This window comes from Somniosus microcephalus, chromosome 15, assembly GCF_052327205.1.
Source record: "Somniosus microcephalus isolate GS21.2 chromosome 15, FLI_Smic_1.0, whole genome shotgun sequence".
In the NCBI taxonomy this organism is placed as follows: domain Eukaryota; kingdom Metazoa; phylum Chordata; class Chondrichthyes; order Squaliformes; family Somniosidae; genus Somniosus; species Somniosus microcephalus.
In genome coordinates this window covers 77,654,108-77,670,193 of record NC_141001.1, presented here as the reverse complement: position 1 = coordinate 77,670,193, position 16,086 = coordinate 77,654,108, and positions in this window count along the sequence as shown.

Below are 16,086 nucleotides of genomic sequence, written 5' to 3'. Positions count from 1 at the left end.
GTTGCCCGTGGAACAAAGTGCCAGGCTAATTATGTTAATGGCTTCACCAAAGCTTATCAGTCGCAAACACTGCAGGATGCCTGAGAGGGATGTATAAAAACTGAGTTTGTCAATGGAATTATTCAAGCTGACATTAATATTTTTGATTAATCTTTTTATTACAAGTGCTATCAGTATGCTAACTTAAATGCTGCATTGACAACAGCATATGCTACATATATGACGTCATCCACTTACCCAATCTATCGCCTGCAGGGAAAGATACATTTTAAGAAGCAAAATAACGATAAATATAGACAGTAGATAAAATGACCCAATTAATCCATTGGAAATTAATTAGTGTTTCATCATCTGCTGCAGCCCTGTCTTTAAACTAAAGCATAGCATTTAGTTTTACCCTAAACGTAAATGTTACCTCCATTGTATCTCTTGGCAATTTATTGTAAATAGTATTTCTAAATATTTTAATCATTTTGTTGACCGGTTTTTATGAGATGTGTAAAATGCTGCACATTTCAGATTTCTGTATATTTTGCAATCGGTGCAAAGAGAACTGCAGAAGAACACAAATGGGATAAGCAACTATTCTAAGTTCACACATCATATGGATGACATATCAAATTTAAATCAGCATAAATAGTTTAGATGCACTCTTGCAACATTTACCTGGCACTGTTTTTTGATACCAACTTGATATTACAGTTCTAATTGTGGCTAAAACAAAACAAGCCATTAATGTGCTGGTCTCGCTAGACGTGCTCCTATCTAGTTATCCAGCAAGTTAAACACTTATTCAAATAATTCCTCGAGAAGCCGGTTTGCTGTTTTGAAGCTTTACTTGAACAAATTTGTGAAACTGTAAACAAAGACAAAGTATGTTTTGTACATAGAACCGAGTACTATACATTAGATGTTACATAAGATATAAACATATTTATAACAATCGAATAGACTAATTGTATAACTAAATGTCCCTTGAACTAAACTTCTGTAAATACCAACTAATAACTTTTTATAAACAAGGTATTGTCAAATACTACACTGACAAAGTTGCTATCATGTTAACAAACAAAGTTACTCACAGATATTGCATTTGGCCGAGCATATGAGATGAGATGGCACTGGATTGAGAATCCCTCATGGAAGATTCTCCATTACTCAGTCAGGTTCTTTCTGGGAAACTACTTCCGGAGTCAAGACGGGAACTAGGTCAAATGACCTCTGCTGTATACTAACACTGCTATACAATAGCTACCACCAGAGGGTGCTATCTGCATGTAATAAGTCCAGAACACTCCCCGTCTGGAGTCGTTAGCGACTCCACATAATCCTAACTTTACTTGTCACTGGAGTCCTCTGGCGACAAAAGAAGAACCACCTCAGAGACGGGCCGAGAGAAGACCTTTGCTGTTCCTTCTTTGATGACTCTCAAGTCCACCTTTCTCACTCTCCTGTCCTGGCTGGGATGGGACTTCACAATGATAGCCATAGGCCACTCATTCCTTTTTGCCTGACTGTCCTTCATCAAGACAACATCTCCTTCTTTGAGATCTGGCCTCTTGTCCTGCCACTTGCGTCGGCTCTGTAGTGTGTTGAGCTACTCCCGTCGCCACCTGCCCCAAAACATGTCTGCCAGACACTGAACCTGTTTCCATTCTTCCTTGAAGAGTTCTCTTTCTCCAAACTCTCCTGGAGGACAAGGGGGAACACCTGTCTTCTGGGTCAAAAGCATGGCTGGAGTGAGGATGAGGGGCTATTCCAGGTCTCAAGATATGGGAATGAGGGGCCTTGCATTCATCACAGCGGTGACCTCAGCCACCAGTGTGGTAAAGACCTCATGTGTGAGGCACGATGATCTACCTTGGAGAAGCATGCAGTCGAGGATGCGGCGGGCAATGCCGATCATGCGCTCCCATGCGCCACCCATGTGGGATGAGTGAGGTGGGTTGAATACCCAGGTACATTTCTGCTCTTGGAGATACTTCTCCACACTCTCTGAGCTGGAACTGGATCCATCCATCTTCAGCTCTCTGCAAGTGCCAACAAAGTTTGTGCCGCAATCCGAGTGTATTTGCTTTGCCGGGCCTCTGATTGAGAAAAACCTTCTCAGAGCGTTTATGAAGCTAGAGGTGCTCATTGTTTCTATGACTTCGATGTGTGCAGCTCTTGTGGACATACATGAGAACATCACCGCCCACCTTTTGCTATTGCCGTGTCCTCCTCTGGTGCGGCATGAGACCATGTTCCATGGTCCGAAGACGTCTACACCTACATAGGTGAAAGGTGGTGCTACTTGTAGCCACTCGGCTGGCAGATCTTCCATCTGTTGGTGCTCCGTCTTCCCACGGAGCTTCTTGCAGGTGACACATTTGAAAAGCGTGCCGCTGATACCTCTCTTAGCTCCAACCAAACAGAGGCCGTCTGCTCTGATGGCACCTTTGGTGAAATGTCTGCCCTGGTGCTTCACAGCCTCATGATGATGACGCACAAGCAGAGTGGCCAGGTGATGATGACCTGGAATGAGGATGGGGGTTGGTTGCATTCGTTCCTAGTTGAGACTGCGATATGCGTCCCCCAACTCTGAGAAGTCCGTCGGTGTCGACGATAAGATGCAGCTTTCATAGACTGCTGTGAGGGGGTAGGTTGCGTTCTGCTGCTATGCACTTCAACTCTTCTGAGTAACACTCGTGTTGGACACTCTTCATCACAAGGATTTTGGCTCTCTTGAGCTCCTCTTACGACAGATGTGCCACCCATGGCAGCTCCTCTCTTGTGTAGACTGGGAGAAAGTACGAGCTATGTGGGTTAGGCGTGCTACCGTCTTTATGAGAGTGTTCCATTTGGAGAAACGCTCGAAGCGTTTGGTGCTCATCAGGTCCTTAGAGATTTGAGTAACGTTCACTGTGACTTGTGGGCGTATCTCCAAGTCAGAAATAGGGTTGAGGAGGTCGAATGACTCATTGAGTTCGGAGAAGTGCGGGGATGGATCCTGAAGAAAAGCAGGTCCTGACAGCCAAGTCGTGCTGCTGAGAAGGGACGCTGTTACAGATCTAGACCCATGGTCAGCTGGGTTCAGGTCTGTGGGGACGTACCTCCACTGGTCGGGGGATGTGGACTGTCGAATACGTTGGACCCTGTTGTTCACGTATACGTAGAACCGTCTACTTTGGTTATGGATGTATCCTAGCACCACTTTGCTGTCTATATAATATGTGATGCTGTCGAACTTCAGATCAATCTCCTCTTCTATGAACTCTGCAATCTCAACAGCTAATACTGCTGTGCACAGTTCCAGCCTGGGTATGGTGAGGTCTGGCTGGGGCGCCAACTTGGCCTTACCAAAGACAAAGCCGACTTTGCTTTGTCCATCTTGAGTGGAGACTTTCAGATAAGCCACACCTGCAATGGCCTTAGCGGATGCATCTGCAAAGACTCAAAGCTCTTTGAATTGGGCACTTGAGGGAGAGAAGGACATATAGGAGCGAGGTATTCGGATCTCCTATAAGTCTTGGAGTGAGTCTCTCCATCTGTCCCACTCTGCTTCCATCTCTTCAGGGAGAGGTGAATCCCACTCTTCAGCGCGTGTGGAGAGTTCCCTGAGGAGCAGCCTGCCTTGTATAGTGACAGGAGCTAAGAAGCCGAGAGGGTCGTATAGGCTGTTGACTGTAGAGAGCACTCCTCTACGTGTGAAGGGTTTCTTGTCATCTAAAACTTGGAATGTGAACGTGTCTGTTGCTATGTTCCAAGACACTCCTAGGCTACGCTGTAGGGGGAGGTCATCAGTGAAGAGGTCTAGATCCTTGACGTCCTTAGCACGATCTTCAGGGGGGAATGCCTCCATCATTGCTGGTCTGTTAGAGGCTATCTTGTGTAGCCTGAGGTTGGATAGTGCAAGTAGTTCTTGAGCTCGTCCGAGGGTACTGATGGCCTCTGCTTTGGTCGGGAATGATTTCAGTGCATCATCGACGTAGAACTCTCGTTCAATGAACCCTCTCACTTCACTGCCAAAGTCGTCTTCTTCTTCCTTGGCAGCCCTCCTTAGTCCGTATATGGCGACAGCAGGGGACGGGCTATTCCCGAAGACATGGACATGCATTCTGTAGTCCACAATGTCTCTGCTGGGGTCGCTGTTGCGATACCACAGGAAGCAGAGGAAGTCTCTGTGGTCTTCTCTCACCACAAAGCAGTGAAACATGTGCTGGATATTGGCAGTGATGGCGACGGGCTCTTTCCTGAATCTCATGAGTACCCCCAAGAAGCTGTTGTAGAGATCAGGCCCTGTGAGGAGTACGTCATTGAGAGAGACTCCCTGATATGGTGCATTGGAGTCAAACACCACGCGGATCCGTTCCGGCTTTTTGGGGTGATAGACTCCGAAGGAAGGGAGGTACCAACACTTTTGGCCTTCCTGAAGTGGAAGAGCTATCTCTGCATGATCGTTGACAAGCATTTTCTTGACAAACTCTAGGAAGTGTGCTTTCGTCTTCGGCTTCTTCTCTAGTGTGCGACGGAGTGAGTTAAGATGATTATAGGCATACTCCCTGTTGTTCGGCAGCCGTCGTCTGGGGTTCTGGAAGGGGAAGGCTGCAACCCAGCTGTTAGAGCTGTCACGAGAGACCTCATTGTCCATAATCTGGAGGAATCTCATGTCGTCGATCGATGGAGCAAGTTTGTGGTCATTGGCGGTGCGACAGAAGACTGACTGACCCGAGTTCTCTCCAGTGAGCATCATCTGTGTGCTGTCCGTGGAGATCAGCGCTGGGGGGTTCTGAGGCTGGGCCGTATGACTGAACTTCTCTGTCAATCAGATCTGACTACTGCATGGGGTAAGGTAGCTTGGACGACCATTCTCCAAGATGGAAGTCTTGAGTGTGCTCACCTGAGATGGCTTGTGAGCGCCCTTGAGGCACACGTCTCCAACAACGACCCAGCCGAGGTCTAGCCTTTGGGCGAAAGGGGCGTCATGTGGACCGTTGATCTGTTTCCTTATCTTATGTACCCTCAGGATGTTCCTTCCCAACAACAGAAGTATGCCTGCATCTGGATCAAGAGGTGGGATCTCATCTGCAATGCGTCTCAGATGACGGTGGTGATGAGCTGCATTCGGAGTGGGAATCTCAGAACGGTTGTCGGGGACTTGATTACATTCGATGAGTGTAGGAAGGGGGAGACTAATCTTCCCGTCGGCTGACTCAACAACATAACCGCAGGCCCTCCTGCCGGCTGTCTCTGAAAGTCCAGCACACGTCTTCAACGTGTAAGGCGACGGACTTCCTTTGACCTTGAAGATGTCGAAGAACTCGGATCTTGCTAGAGAACGATTGCTTTGTTCGTCTAGTATGGCATACATCTTTTCAGATTCCTGGCGATGTCCTACAGGGTACACGTTAACGAGGCATATCTTGGAGCATGCTCTTGCGCTCACTCCTTCTCCACACACCTCGGTGCACTTGGATGTAATCTCTGGACCAGCAGCTCCCTCTCTCTCCCCGCCATGCTCTGAGGCGGGAGGAGGCAACTCTGACTTCCAAGGAGCTGGGCCTGGGTGGAGTGCTGAAATGTGCCGATCACTTTCACATTCTGTGCATTTTGCATCTACTTTGCAGTTCTTGGCGAGATGGTTCGTGGAAGAGCAGCACTTGAAACATATAGAGTACTCTTTGAGATACTGTTTCCGATCTTCCAGGGACATCTCTCTGAAGCCTCTGCACTTCTTTAATGGATGGGGCTTGTTGTGGATGGGGCATTGTTTGCTCATATCCTCAGATTTCTTCTGATCCTTCGTGTTCTCGGTTGAAGACACTTGCATTTTGTGGACAGATATTGGTGCCTTTCCATGTCTGTCAAACTTGTCTCTTCTGGCAAGTGCTGTGTCGGAGGAGAAAAGTTTGAAGCTGGGGTCGTTCCTGGCTTTGGCTTCTTTACGGATGAATTTGGCAAACGCAGAGAATGGTGGGAAGGTAACGTTGTGTTTTAGCTTGAACTTTGACCCATACGATATCCACTTCTCCTGCAGGTTAAATGGAAGCTTCTCAATGATGGGACTTACCCCTCTGGAAGTGTCGAAGTACGATAGACTGGGTAGGTAGCCGTCCTGCTTTGCGGCTTCGAGTTCCGACATCAGATCTCCAAGGTCTGGGGTTCCTTATTTGTCAACTTCGGAAAGTTCTCCAACCTGTCAAAGAGAGCCCTTTCAATGGCTTCAGGCGAGCCTTAGCTTTCTTCCAGCTTTGCCCAAGCCATCTTCAACCCCGCTGTCAGATGTCCCACATTGACCACTTTTATCCTGCGTGCCTGTCCGGCGGACTCTGGGCCGAGCCAGTTGATAAGTAGGCCGAGCTCTTACCCTGCCAACAGGTCTAAGCCCGATATGGTATCGTGGAAGCAGGACTTCCAAGCCCGATAATTCTCAGGCCTGTCATCAACCTTGGTTAACCCTGTAGACACCAGCTGGCTGCATGCAAGGTATTTGGCAAGGTCGTAGTTGCTGGGACCTGTGCCAGGGTTGCCTTGAGTAGGGGCTCTGTTGGGGGTCTCAAGGAAACGAAAGGGGGTTTGCTGCTGATTTTCTCTCTTCAGCGTTCTATTCCCCTGCACCGTGTCTTCCATTTTGCTGGGGGAGATTCTGCGGCTTGAGGCACGCTGTCTACTTTGACCTTGGTTAGCAACTTGGGGCATATTATATGAAGTGCTTGCATCTGTAGAGATATGCGGGCCTTCATCCCTCTCTCTCGTAACTTGTATGTCGGCATGGTCGCTCATGTAATCTCTGGTTCTCTGTCGTCAACTCTGCCTCGGAACGGGAATTAAAGGTTTGTAAGCTGTCTCGGGATCAGCTCCCTCCAAAATTGCCTCGAATACTTGTGCCTCAGCTAATGCAGCATCTATCTCTTTTTGTTGCTGCAGAGCGTCTAATGTGGCTTGGAGACGGGCCTGTTCGGCCTGGCGTCCAACCTGGTGACGGGCCTGGTCAGCTTGGAGTCGGGCCTGATCAGCTTGGAGACGGGCCTGATCAGCTTGGAGTCGGGCCTGGTCGGCTTGGAGACCGGCCTGATCAGCTTGGAGTTCAGCTCGGAGTTCAGCTTGTTCTACTTTTATTTCTATTTCTATTTCTCTAGCTTAGCCCGTGCTTTGGCGATGGCCATGCTTACTCTAGAACAACCTGATGACAGTGAACCAGCTTGCGATCTGTAGTAACCGGAGCTTATAGACCGATTGTCACATTCTACAGTTTCATCTGACTGTTTAAGGTCTTCTACTCGCTGAGTAGTGTTTTCGGTATTATCTTCTGACATGTTGATGTTAGGTAAGTGTGGTGTACAAGGTGAAGACTTAAGCTGGCTCTGTCGTGATGGCCTACTCTGAGTTCTTGCTGCCCCGCTCTTCACAGCTAGCCGTATTGCTATCTTTTCACTGTACTGGTCTCGCTAGACGTGCTCCTATCTAGCTATCCAGCAAGTTAAACACTTATTCAAATAATTCCTCGAGAAGCCGGTTTGCTGCTTTGAAGCTTTACTTGAACAAATTTGTGAAACTGTAAACAAAGACAAAGTATGTTTTGTACATAGAACTGAGTACTATACATTAGATGTTACATAAGATATAAACATATTTATAACAATAGAATAGACTAACTGTATAACTAAATGTCCCTTGAACTAAACTTCTGTAAATACCAACTAATAACTTTTTATAAACAAGGTATTGTCAAATGCTACACTGACAAAGTTCCTATCATGTTAACAAACAAAGATACTCACAGATATTGCATTTGGCCTAGCATATGAGATGAGATGGCACTGGATTGAGAATCCCTCATGGAAGATTCTCCATTACTCAGTCACGTTCTTTCTGGGAAGCTACTTCCGGGGTCAAGACAGGAACTAGGTCAAATGACCTCTGCTGTATACTAACACTGCTATACAATAGCTACCACCAGAGGGTGCTATCTGCATGTAATAAGTCCAGAACAATTAAACTGGACATTACTGCAATTACATACAATAGATATATTGATTAAAAGAAATAAACAGTGAGCAGTTTGTGTATTTTCATATTTATATCCACGTTTTACTGTTAATTTGTGTAAATTTATGTAGATTTACCATAATTAACACTGGAGATAAGGTATGGCATGTTAAGCAGCTCATCCTGACATTCATCTCCATTTGCCAGCCACCTGTGGTTGAAGTGCAAGCTTACGCGAATCTGGCATGGATGAGTGCATCCCTTGCCTGACGGCCAGTAATGTGGCCGTGTGCTGCTGGATTGGCCACATCCGGCCCCGCAAGGCGTGGCTCCTCATCCTCCTTGTCCTCCTCCTCATCCTCCTCCTCTTCTTCCGAGGAGGCTGTGCGCTGAGCCACTTGTTCCTCAGGCAGCACTAAGCCACGCTGCTGTGCAATGTTGTGCAGGGCACAGCAGACCACGATGATTCTGGACGCCCTGGCTGGTGCATACTGCAGGGCTTCACCAGATCTGTTGAGGCAACGGAATCGCATTTTGAGCAAGCTGATGGTTTGCTCTATGATGCTTCTGGTTGAAATGTGGCTCACATTGTACCGCTCCTCAGCCTCATTTGACGACCTCCTCAACGGTGTCATGAGTCACTTTTTCAGGGGATAGCTCTTGCCGCCAAGTAGCCATCCGGAAAGTTGGGTTGGCGAATTGAAGAGCTGAGGCACAGTAGATTGCTGCAGGATGAAGGAGTCATGGCAACTGTCAGGGTACTTTGCACAAACATGCATAATGATCTTCCTGTGGTTACAGACCAACTGGACGTTAAGAGAGTGGAATCCCTTGCGGTTGACAAATACAGCTGAGTTTTGATGGGTTGCCCTAATGGCCACATGTGTGCAGACTACAACGCCCTGCACCATTGGGAAGCCTGCCAGATTTGCAATGCCAACCGCACGCGTGGTCACGCTTGCTTCATCCATGGAGAAGTGGATGTACGACTTTGCAAAGAGGGCATCGGTAACCTGTATGATGCAGGTGTGTGTGGCCGACTGGGAGATGTCGCTGATGTCTGCAGCTGATCACTGGAAGGAGCCCAAAGCAAAGGAGTTTAGTGCAGTGGTGACTTTGACAGCCACTTGTAAGGAGTGTCCACACGCTGCTCTGGGCTACAGGTGTTGGTGCAGCATTGCGCAGATGTCAGCGACTACTTCTCGCAAAAGTCTCAGCCTCCTTTGGCACTGCTGCTCACTCATGTTGAGGAAGCTAATCCTCAGCCTGTAAACTCTGTGTTGGAGGTTTCTCCTGCAGCGAGGTGCAGCCCTGCGCTGATGCCCTCTGCCCTGTGCATCATCAGGTGGCTGAGGAGAAGGTTGGCGGTCGTGGTGTTGGTGCTGCTGCTGTGCCTGGTTGTGGTGCTGCCATGGCTGCTCTTCCTCCGAATCTGATGACCAGGATGAGAGGATATAAATGGTTCCCGTACTGCTGGTATATATCTCAGTCAAGGAATAGAGGTTGTTTGCGCTCAGCCAAAGTGGCCAGAGGGTTTTCCAAGGAGGTCACACTGCAGATGGATTTCAGCCTCAACACTCACAAGATTAGTAGAGGTGCAAAAAGTGTCCCCAAACCTCAAAGCACTAAGTTGTGACATCTGAAACTCAGAGATGTTGCAGGACCTCTTTTAAGCTGTTTGAGCAGCTGCTAACAATTCAGATCCTTGCTAAACCTGGCACAATGCAGCTGGTGTGTTTGTCTGACGATGGCAGCATGCAGAGAAAGCTGCAAAAATGCAACAGCCAGTTAAAATAAGATTATCAATGTTAACGGCCTTAAGTGCCTCTCCCGCTGTTTGGTGTCGGGTCAGATCGGGAATCGCTGACCCGACACTTGCCAAAATAGCGTGGAGACGGGATGTCGGCAGGTTCACAACTCGCCCTCAATCTTTTAGATTTTCACTACCGACCCGCCTCCAAACTGCCCTCTGAGCTCTATTAAATTCGCGGCCTTAGTGCGACAACAGCAAGAACTTATTTTAAGATGGAAAGTTCAGCTTGTCAATTTATGACCGTCTGATGCAATAACACATTTATATTTTAACCCTCCCAATGTGGAAAAAACAACAAATGTACTTTTTATTAGTGGGTTATTAAAACAACCTTCAAATTAGGATTTTGCCATTTTATTGCAGTTTTAACCAAAAGTGTTACAAAAATTGAAATTCTAATGTATATCCAGAATACACTTAAATTGCTTTATTGAGAGAATTAAAGAGAATTGTTGCAATTGTACCAGTGGTCCGCCTTGGCATTGTGTAGCCGCCACTGTACTTTGTTTTATAAACTTAGCTAGTTAGCATTCATCTAACCAAAGTGCCTGTCCTAATCATTCTTCATGTTGTCTTCATATGCTATTGACAAGATAATGGGAATAACTGGCCTAAAAGCCCTGAACTGAAATTACAGGTGGCACTTTGTTCAGCTATTTGAAATTCTCCAGTCTCGAAAAAGGTAATTTGTAGCATGAGTGGGAAGTTTAAAGGCAACCTTAAGAGTAATGTTTCTGACTTAGCATGGTTGGTGAATATATAATAAATGAACATAATACAAACCCATGTGATTAGCTATTAAAGGTACACTCTGTTTATCCTAATGTAGTTCAGTACTGTTTAATATTTTTGAAGAAATTGGGTTTTTGCACTTTAGAGAGAAAGTGCTCTCCTATACCACAGCAGAAGCTAATGTATGGTCTTTGAACATTTTCTCACTAAAAGCTAAATTGCCTCATTACTTCAAAACAACTAACCTGCTAGTTTTCAGCTGAAGTAAGTTTAAACTTGGAATGACTTTTTGAATTTTTTTTAGCACTTAGAGTCAAATATTAAATCATCCAGAAGCAAATTAGAATTATGCAAGGAAAGTGAGTATCTTTTTCAGTGGGGAAAATAAGCACTTAGAACCTTTTAACTTAGAAGAGAGGAAATGTACAACAACACTTATATGGGACACTGCGGCGTGGATGCTTTCATCAAGTTAACTATGAACATAGAGAATCATAGGGCTAGAAATTCAGTAGGCTTTGCACCCAGTTTTCGCCCAAAGAGGGCTTTTGCGCCACTTGCTGAGCTTTCGCTGATATTCAGCGCTGCGGTAATGGCGGCGTTAGCCAGTAGCGCTGCGCCGCCACCGATGACGTCATCGGTGTGCGCAGTGCCCCGCTACCGCCCCGCTACCGGCCCGACCGCCATATTTAGTTGCGGCCGCCTCTTCTGCAGTGGCCGCAAACAGCGATCAGAAAATGGGGCCGTCCTGTAGCGTTAGTGGGGCGAGTTAAGGCGGAGGTGCGGTTGGCCGCTTTTTCGGCGGCCGCCTGCCCGCACCTCCTTCCCCGGCCTCCTCCACCCCCCCCCCCCCCGCGGCATTGCCGGCTATTTTCCGGGAGCCCGGCACTTCTCCGTGGTGCCGGGCTCATTTGCCGGCACTAGCAAGCGGCGATCTCGTTGTTGCAGGCACCTCCCCCTTAAGAGAGGGAGGAAGGCCTGCAGTACCGCAGCCTGCCGCTCCGCAGCGGGTGGCGCTGCGGCACCTAGCGCGCCGATATTCAGTTTCAGTGCCCCAAGCGGGGGCGCCGAAACCCTTGAATAGCGGCCGCCTTCGAGTTGGGGCGCTGAAACTGAATTTCCGGCGGGCGCAAGTGGCTCTGCGCGCAGCAGTAACTTCTGGGCGCAAGCGAGCTGGCGGGCCCAAACTGAATTTCTAGGCCATAGAAACTTACAGTACAGAAGGAGGCCATTCGGCCTGTTGTGCCTGTGCTGGCTCTTTGAAACAGCAGTTGTGCTTAGTCCCACCCAGCCCCTTTTTGTCCGTATGTAAGGATTTCGGGGGCTTCTTTTAAACTGGTTTAAGGTAATCTACCTGGCTAGCAGTCCTTTTGCTGCTGCACTCTAAACCAATTTACAAACAGTGGTTTCGAATCGCTACCCTTCCTTTAGTTCTGAGTGGAGGAACTTATAATTAATGATATTAAACGGAACAAGTGGTTTGGATGAGAGAACAAAATCAAGCTTTATTAACTAAAAGAAACTATAATCACAATATCAAACTATCCCACACGAACACAGTAAAATTGTAAAACTATACAGCAGGGGGGTTGCAGACGGTGAAAATGAGGGATACAATGGCTACAATGTTATTTAAGCAATCTTAGCAATTCCCTTAAATCACCATCCCCCCTTAGCTCCTGCTAGGTTGCCTTGTTGAGGAGTAAGAAACTCTGCTGGCATGTGGTCCAGCGAAGAGAGAGAGAGAGAGAGAGAGAGAGAGAGCTCACCTATCGTCCCAGGAATTCAAGAGCCAAGAGCCAAGAGTCAAGAGAGCGAGCTGGCTGCTCAGCCTTTTTTTATACCTGGTGAGCCCCTCACATCCTGCCTTACAAGGGCTGTGTGCAAAATTAACCCCAAAGCTGTGATAGGCTAACTCAAAGTGGTTAGATTGAGTTAATGTGATTTTCAGAGCTCCCTTTGCTGAAACAAAAGGGAGATACATCTGCTCTATAGTCCAGTACTGGGTGATTGGAAACCCATTCAAGATACAAAGAGTCTCTTCTGCAGTTTAGGTGTATCCACTCGATATACAAACAAATGCTAATAGCATTCAATTGCTTTATAAACAAAGCAATGTCCTTTGTCTTCATTGAACCTTACTTCCAGACACAGAAAGCTGCATTCCAAACCTCTTTTGTCATTCGGCCATGTGGTGTGACAGCCATTTTATCCCTGGAAATTTAAAAAGCACGTTGCCCAGGGATACTTTAATCAAAAACATGAATCTTCAGAACTGTAAATTATTGCGAATTCTTACAGTCCGCCCTTGGATACTTCCAGCTTGCTTGTAGTATCCTCTTGAAGAAATGAGCAATGATTTCTGATGCCCCACAAACAACCATCCCCTGTATTTACCTAATAGCTATCTGCCACTGATCCCCGTCCCGTCTATTCCCCTTAAATTCAAGAAAAAAACCATGGTGCAGTAGGCATCTTACAGATACTTCAGTTTTCACTAAGGGGTCTCATACCCCTACACGCTTGTAAAATTATACAGTGTAAACCAAATTTACAATCACGTTTTTTTTTACATCATAAGTTATTACAAAGTGTTGCAATCTTAGTTACACAATGTACTCAAAAATTATCGCAAGCACGGAGAGAGTCCTACGCCTCTGCTCAACTTGGAGTTGTCACAAACTGGTCCCAAGCACAGAAAGGACCTCACGCCTCTGCTCAACTTGGGGCTGCAACACAAAATACAAAAAAAATCATTAAACAACATGCTTATGAACCCCGATCATCACGGGCCAATGATGGGTCGCGAAATTCGAGTGGGTATTGCTCCTCCCACTCGGGCAGTAAAAGTACCTTCCACCCCCCTTTGATCGGCTTAAACTTTAAAACAGGCAGAATGGATTTAGCGACCAGCCTGCTCCGACAGCCCCGAGCCGTTCCCTTGTCCTTTTGTGGAGGCGGGGTACCCCTCACGTTTAAAATTACCTTCCACAGACCGAGACCGGGGAGTATGGGATCTCATGACTCCCAGTCCCTCCCCCTCCCGTCTTCCCTCGACTGGCTGCAGAAAATGACGGGTGCCTGTGTGGTGGCACTCTCTGGCCCCACACTGATCCGGCCACCCACTCATCCTTCCCAGCCACACTTATCCTCTTGCCCGTGGGCCCCCGGGTGAGTTCCTCCCTCCCCCGACCGCACCCACGCGACTCTTGGGTCTCCCCCTCCTCTATACAATCATTCCCGGGCCATCACCACCCACCCCCGGGGAACGCGTCCCTATGACCAGGCGCCCACGCTTCCCCATCGTGACTCCTCAACAGCGAGGTCTCCCGCACGTTAACTTCGGTCAGGATAGTGCTGGGTTGGGGGCCGTGCCCCACCCAGCTGGGGCCATCTCCTCCCCGTAGGAGGAGAAGGCAAATTCCTCCAGACTCTGTCCAGTTTTTCCCGATGATCGCTGCGGGGTCTCCTGGATTCGTCCAGTGGCGAGGTGATCCCCAACATTCCGCATCTTCATTCGATGTCCAGCTCGGGCTGGGCGAACATGGCTGCTTCATTTTCCCATCTCCTGCGAAAACTTAAAAGGGACATGCAGCCAGGTCTCACTGACCTGCTGCCTTAGGTGGAGACATGGTCGGGTCCCTCGACCTCGGACCAAAACACAAACATTCGGCACACATGTAAACTTAAACTCTTTAAACTTACTTAACAAACTAGTTAAATCAACAAAACTTAAAATACCTTAAAAGCACGCTATATACACACACATAGCTATAATACAAATGCCGCCCGTCTCCGGACGGCCAGTCTAATCTCTGGCACTGTCGCAGATTGCTGCTGGCTGCAGCGAAGCTGGTCTGCCTCCTGTCTCTGGTCCCCCGCAGCTTATGGCTGTTGAGTGGGGGCCTCTGTTCTCTGGCTTTTCCCTGGCTCGGGAAACCGTCCTACTCCACTGTAAAGTGGGTGACCATGCTTTCTTAGGCTGGGGCACCCGCTGAGACCTTCTGAGGGGTGTCTCTCTGGGGGAAACTTTGGCTGGCAGACCCTGAGCTTGTGTCACAGCCCCAGCTGACTGGGAACCTTCTCCCCCATGTCCAAATAGCCCGCACTGTATAATGTACCTGGCAGCCTGCCGGTGCAAATCTCTCTCTGGGTTTGTCTGCTCTTCCCTGCCCACTCCTGTGCTGGGGGCAGGTATACTCTCACCACCCACGGCTGGTGGCTGGAAATTTTCCTCCCCATGTTTAAAACCTGGTGTCAGCTCCCTCCCTATGTCTCCTGCAAGAGGGATTGCTATCCCTGCCCCCGCAGGGTCCCACATCATGGGGGGGACCCCTCTAGAAGCGGGCTGGGAAGCTGGCTCCTTTAAATAGGCCACAGTGCCTGTCTTTACAGGCGGTGAACTTGAACTTGCCTTGTACAATTTGTCTGAATTTCTCTGTGCCCCATCCCTGCCTGTAATCACTGCCACTGGCCCGGACCCATATGGGTCCCAGAAAGTGCCTGCGTGCACTCTCTTTGACCAGCATACCGGCCAGTCATTGTGGGGAGGCAGAGGTGGGCGAGGGGGTTGCAGCACCATTGATGGCTGCTACCTTTCCCTGGTTGGTCAGGAGAGACCGCATTGCTTCCAGTAGCGACTCGACTGAGGTGGGGGAGATTCCTGTCTCTACTCTTTGGGCTGGGGCTGGGGGATTCTTTCCCTTGCTATTCTTCCAGGAATTCTTACAGTCTTTTCTCCAGTGACCGTCTTTCCCACACCCATAGCAATTTAACCGAGCCTGGGAGGGACTGTTCCCCTCCTGGTGCCACTCTTTCTTATACTGAGCCCCAGGTTCAACCTCGTGGACTTTACCCTTCTGCTGGGGGCTCTCACCATTCCTCCCATTCCGAAATGTCACCATGAGCTGCCGGATTATAGTCTCTTCGGTTACTAGGGGGTCTCGGGGGTCAAACCATGCGTTGGCCTTTGCTCTTATCTGGGCCAGGCAATTGTACACCAGGCAACGAAGCCATTGGGTCTGCTGCTGCTGGTTCAGCTGTGCCCTATCTTGTCCCCCTGTACATGCACGGGTGTAGACTGGCCACAGCCTGTCTGCAAATGCCTGTGGAGTCTCCCCTTCCTGCTGCAGGGTTCTCCCTACGCGATCGAACGGATTGCCGTCATTCGCACCCATGGCTTCCAGTATTTCCTCCTTCAGGTCCTCAAAACCCTTCTCTCCTCTCTTGGCCTCAGCCGAAAGGGTCTGATAGAGCTTACTATCCACAGAGAAAAGCAACATTCTGGCTTTCTCTTCATCATCACAGCCGTTAACACCGGCTGCCTGGTCTACTTGTTGGAAGTGCAGTGAGGGGTCTCCCTTTTCAGAGAGCATGGGAATATGTTTCACCATACCCCTGAGCTGTGGGGTATCATAAGGGACCAGATAGGTATTCTGAACAACCCCTGGGTCATTATTATTCACGGGCTGACCGTACCTCCGTTGTCGGAGGGGGTACACTGGTCCTGGTCCCCGCCTGCCTAGCGGGACCTGCTGGCGTTCTCCTACCACCCCATTGTCCACCCCTCCTTG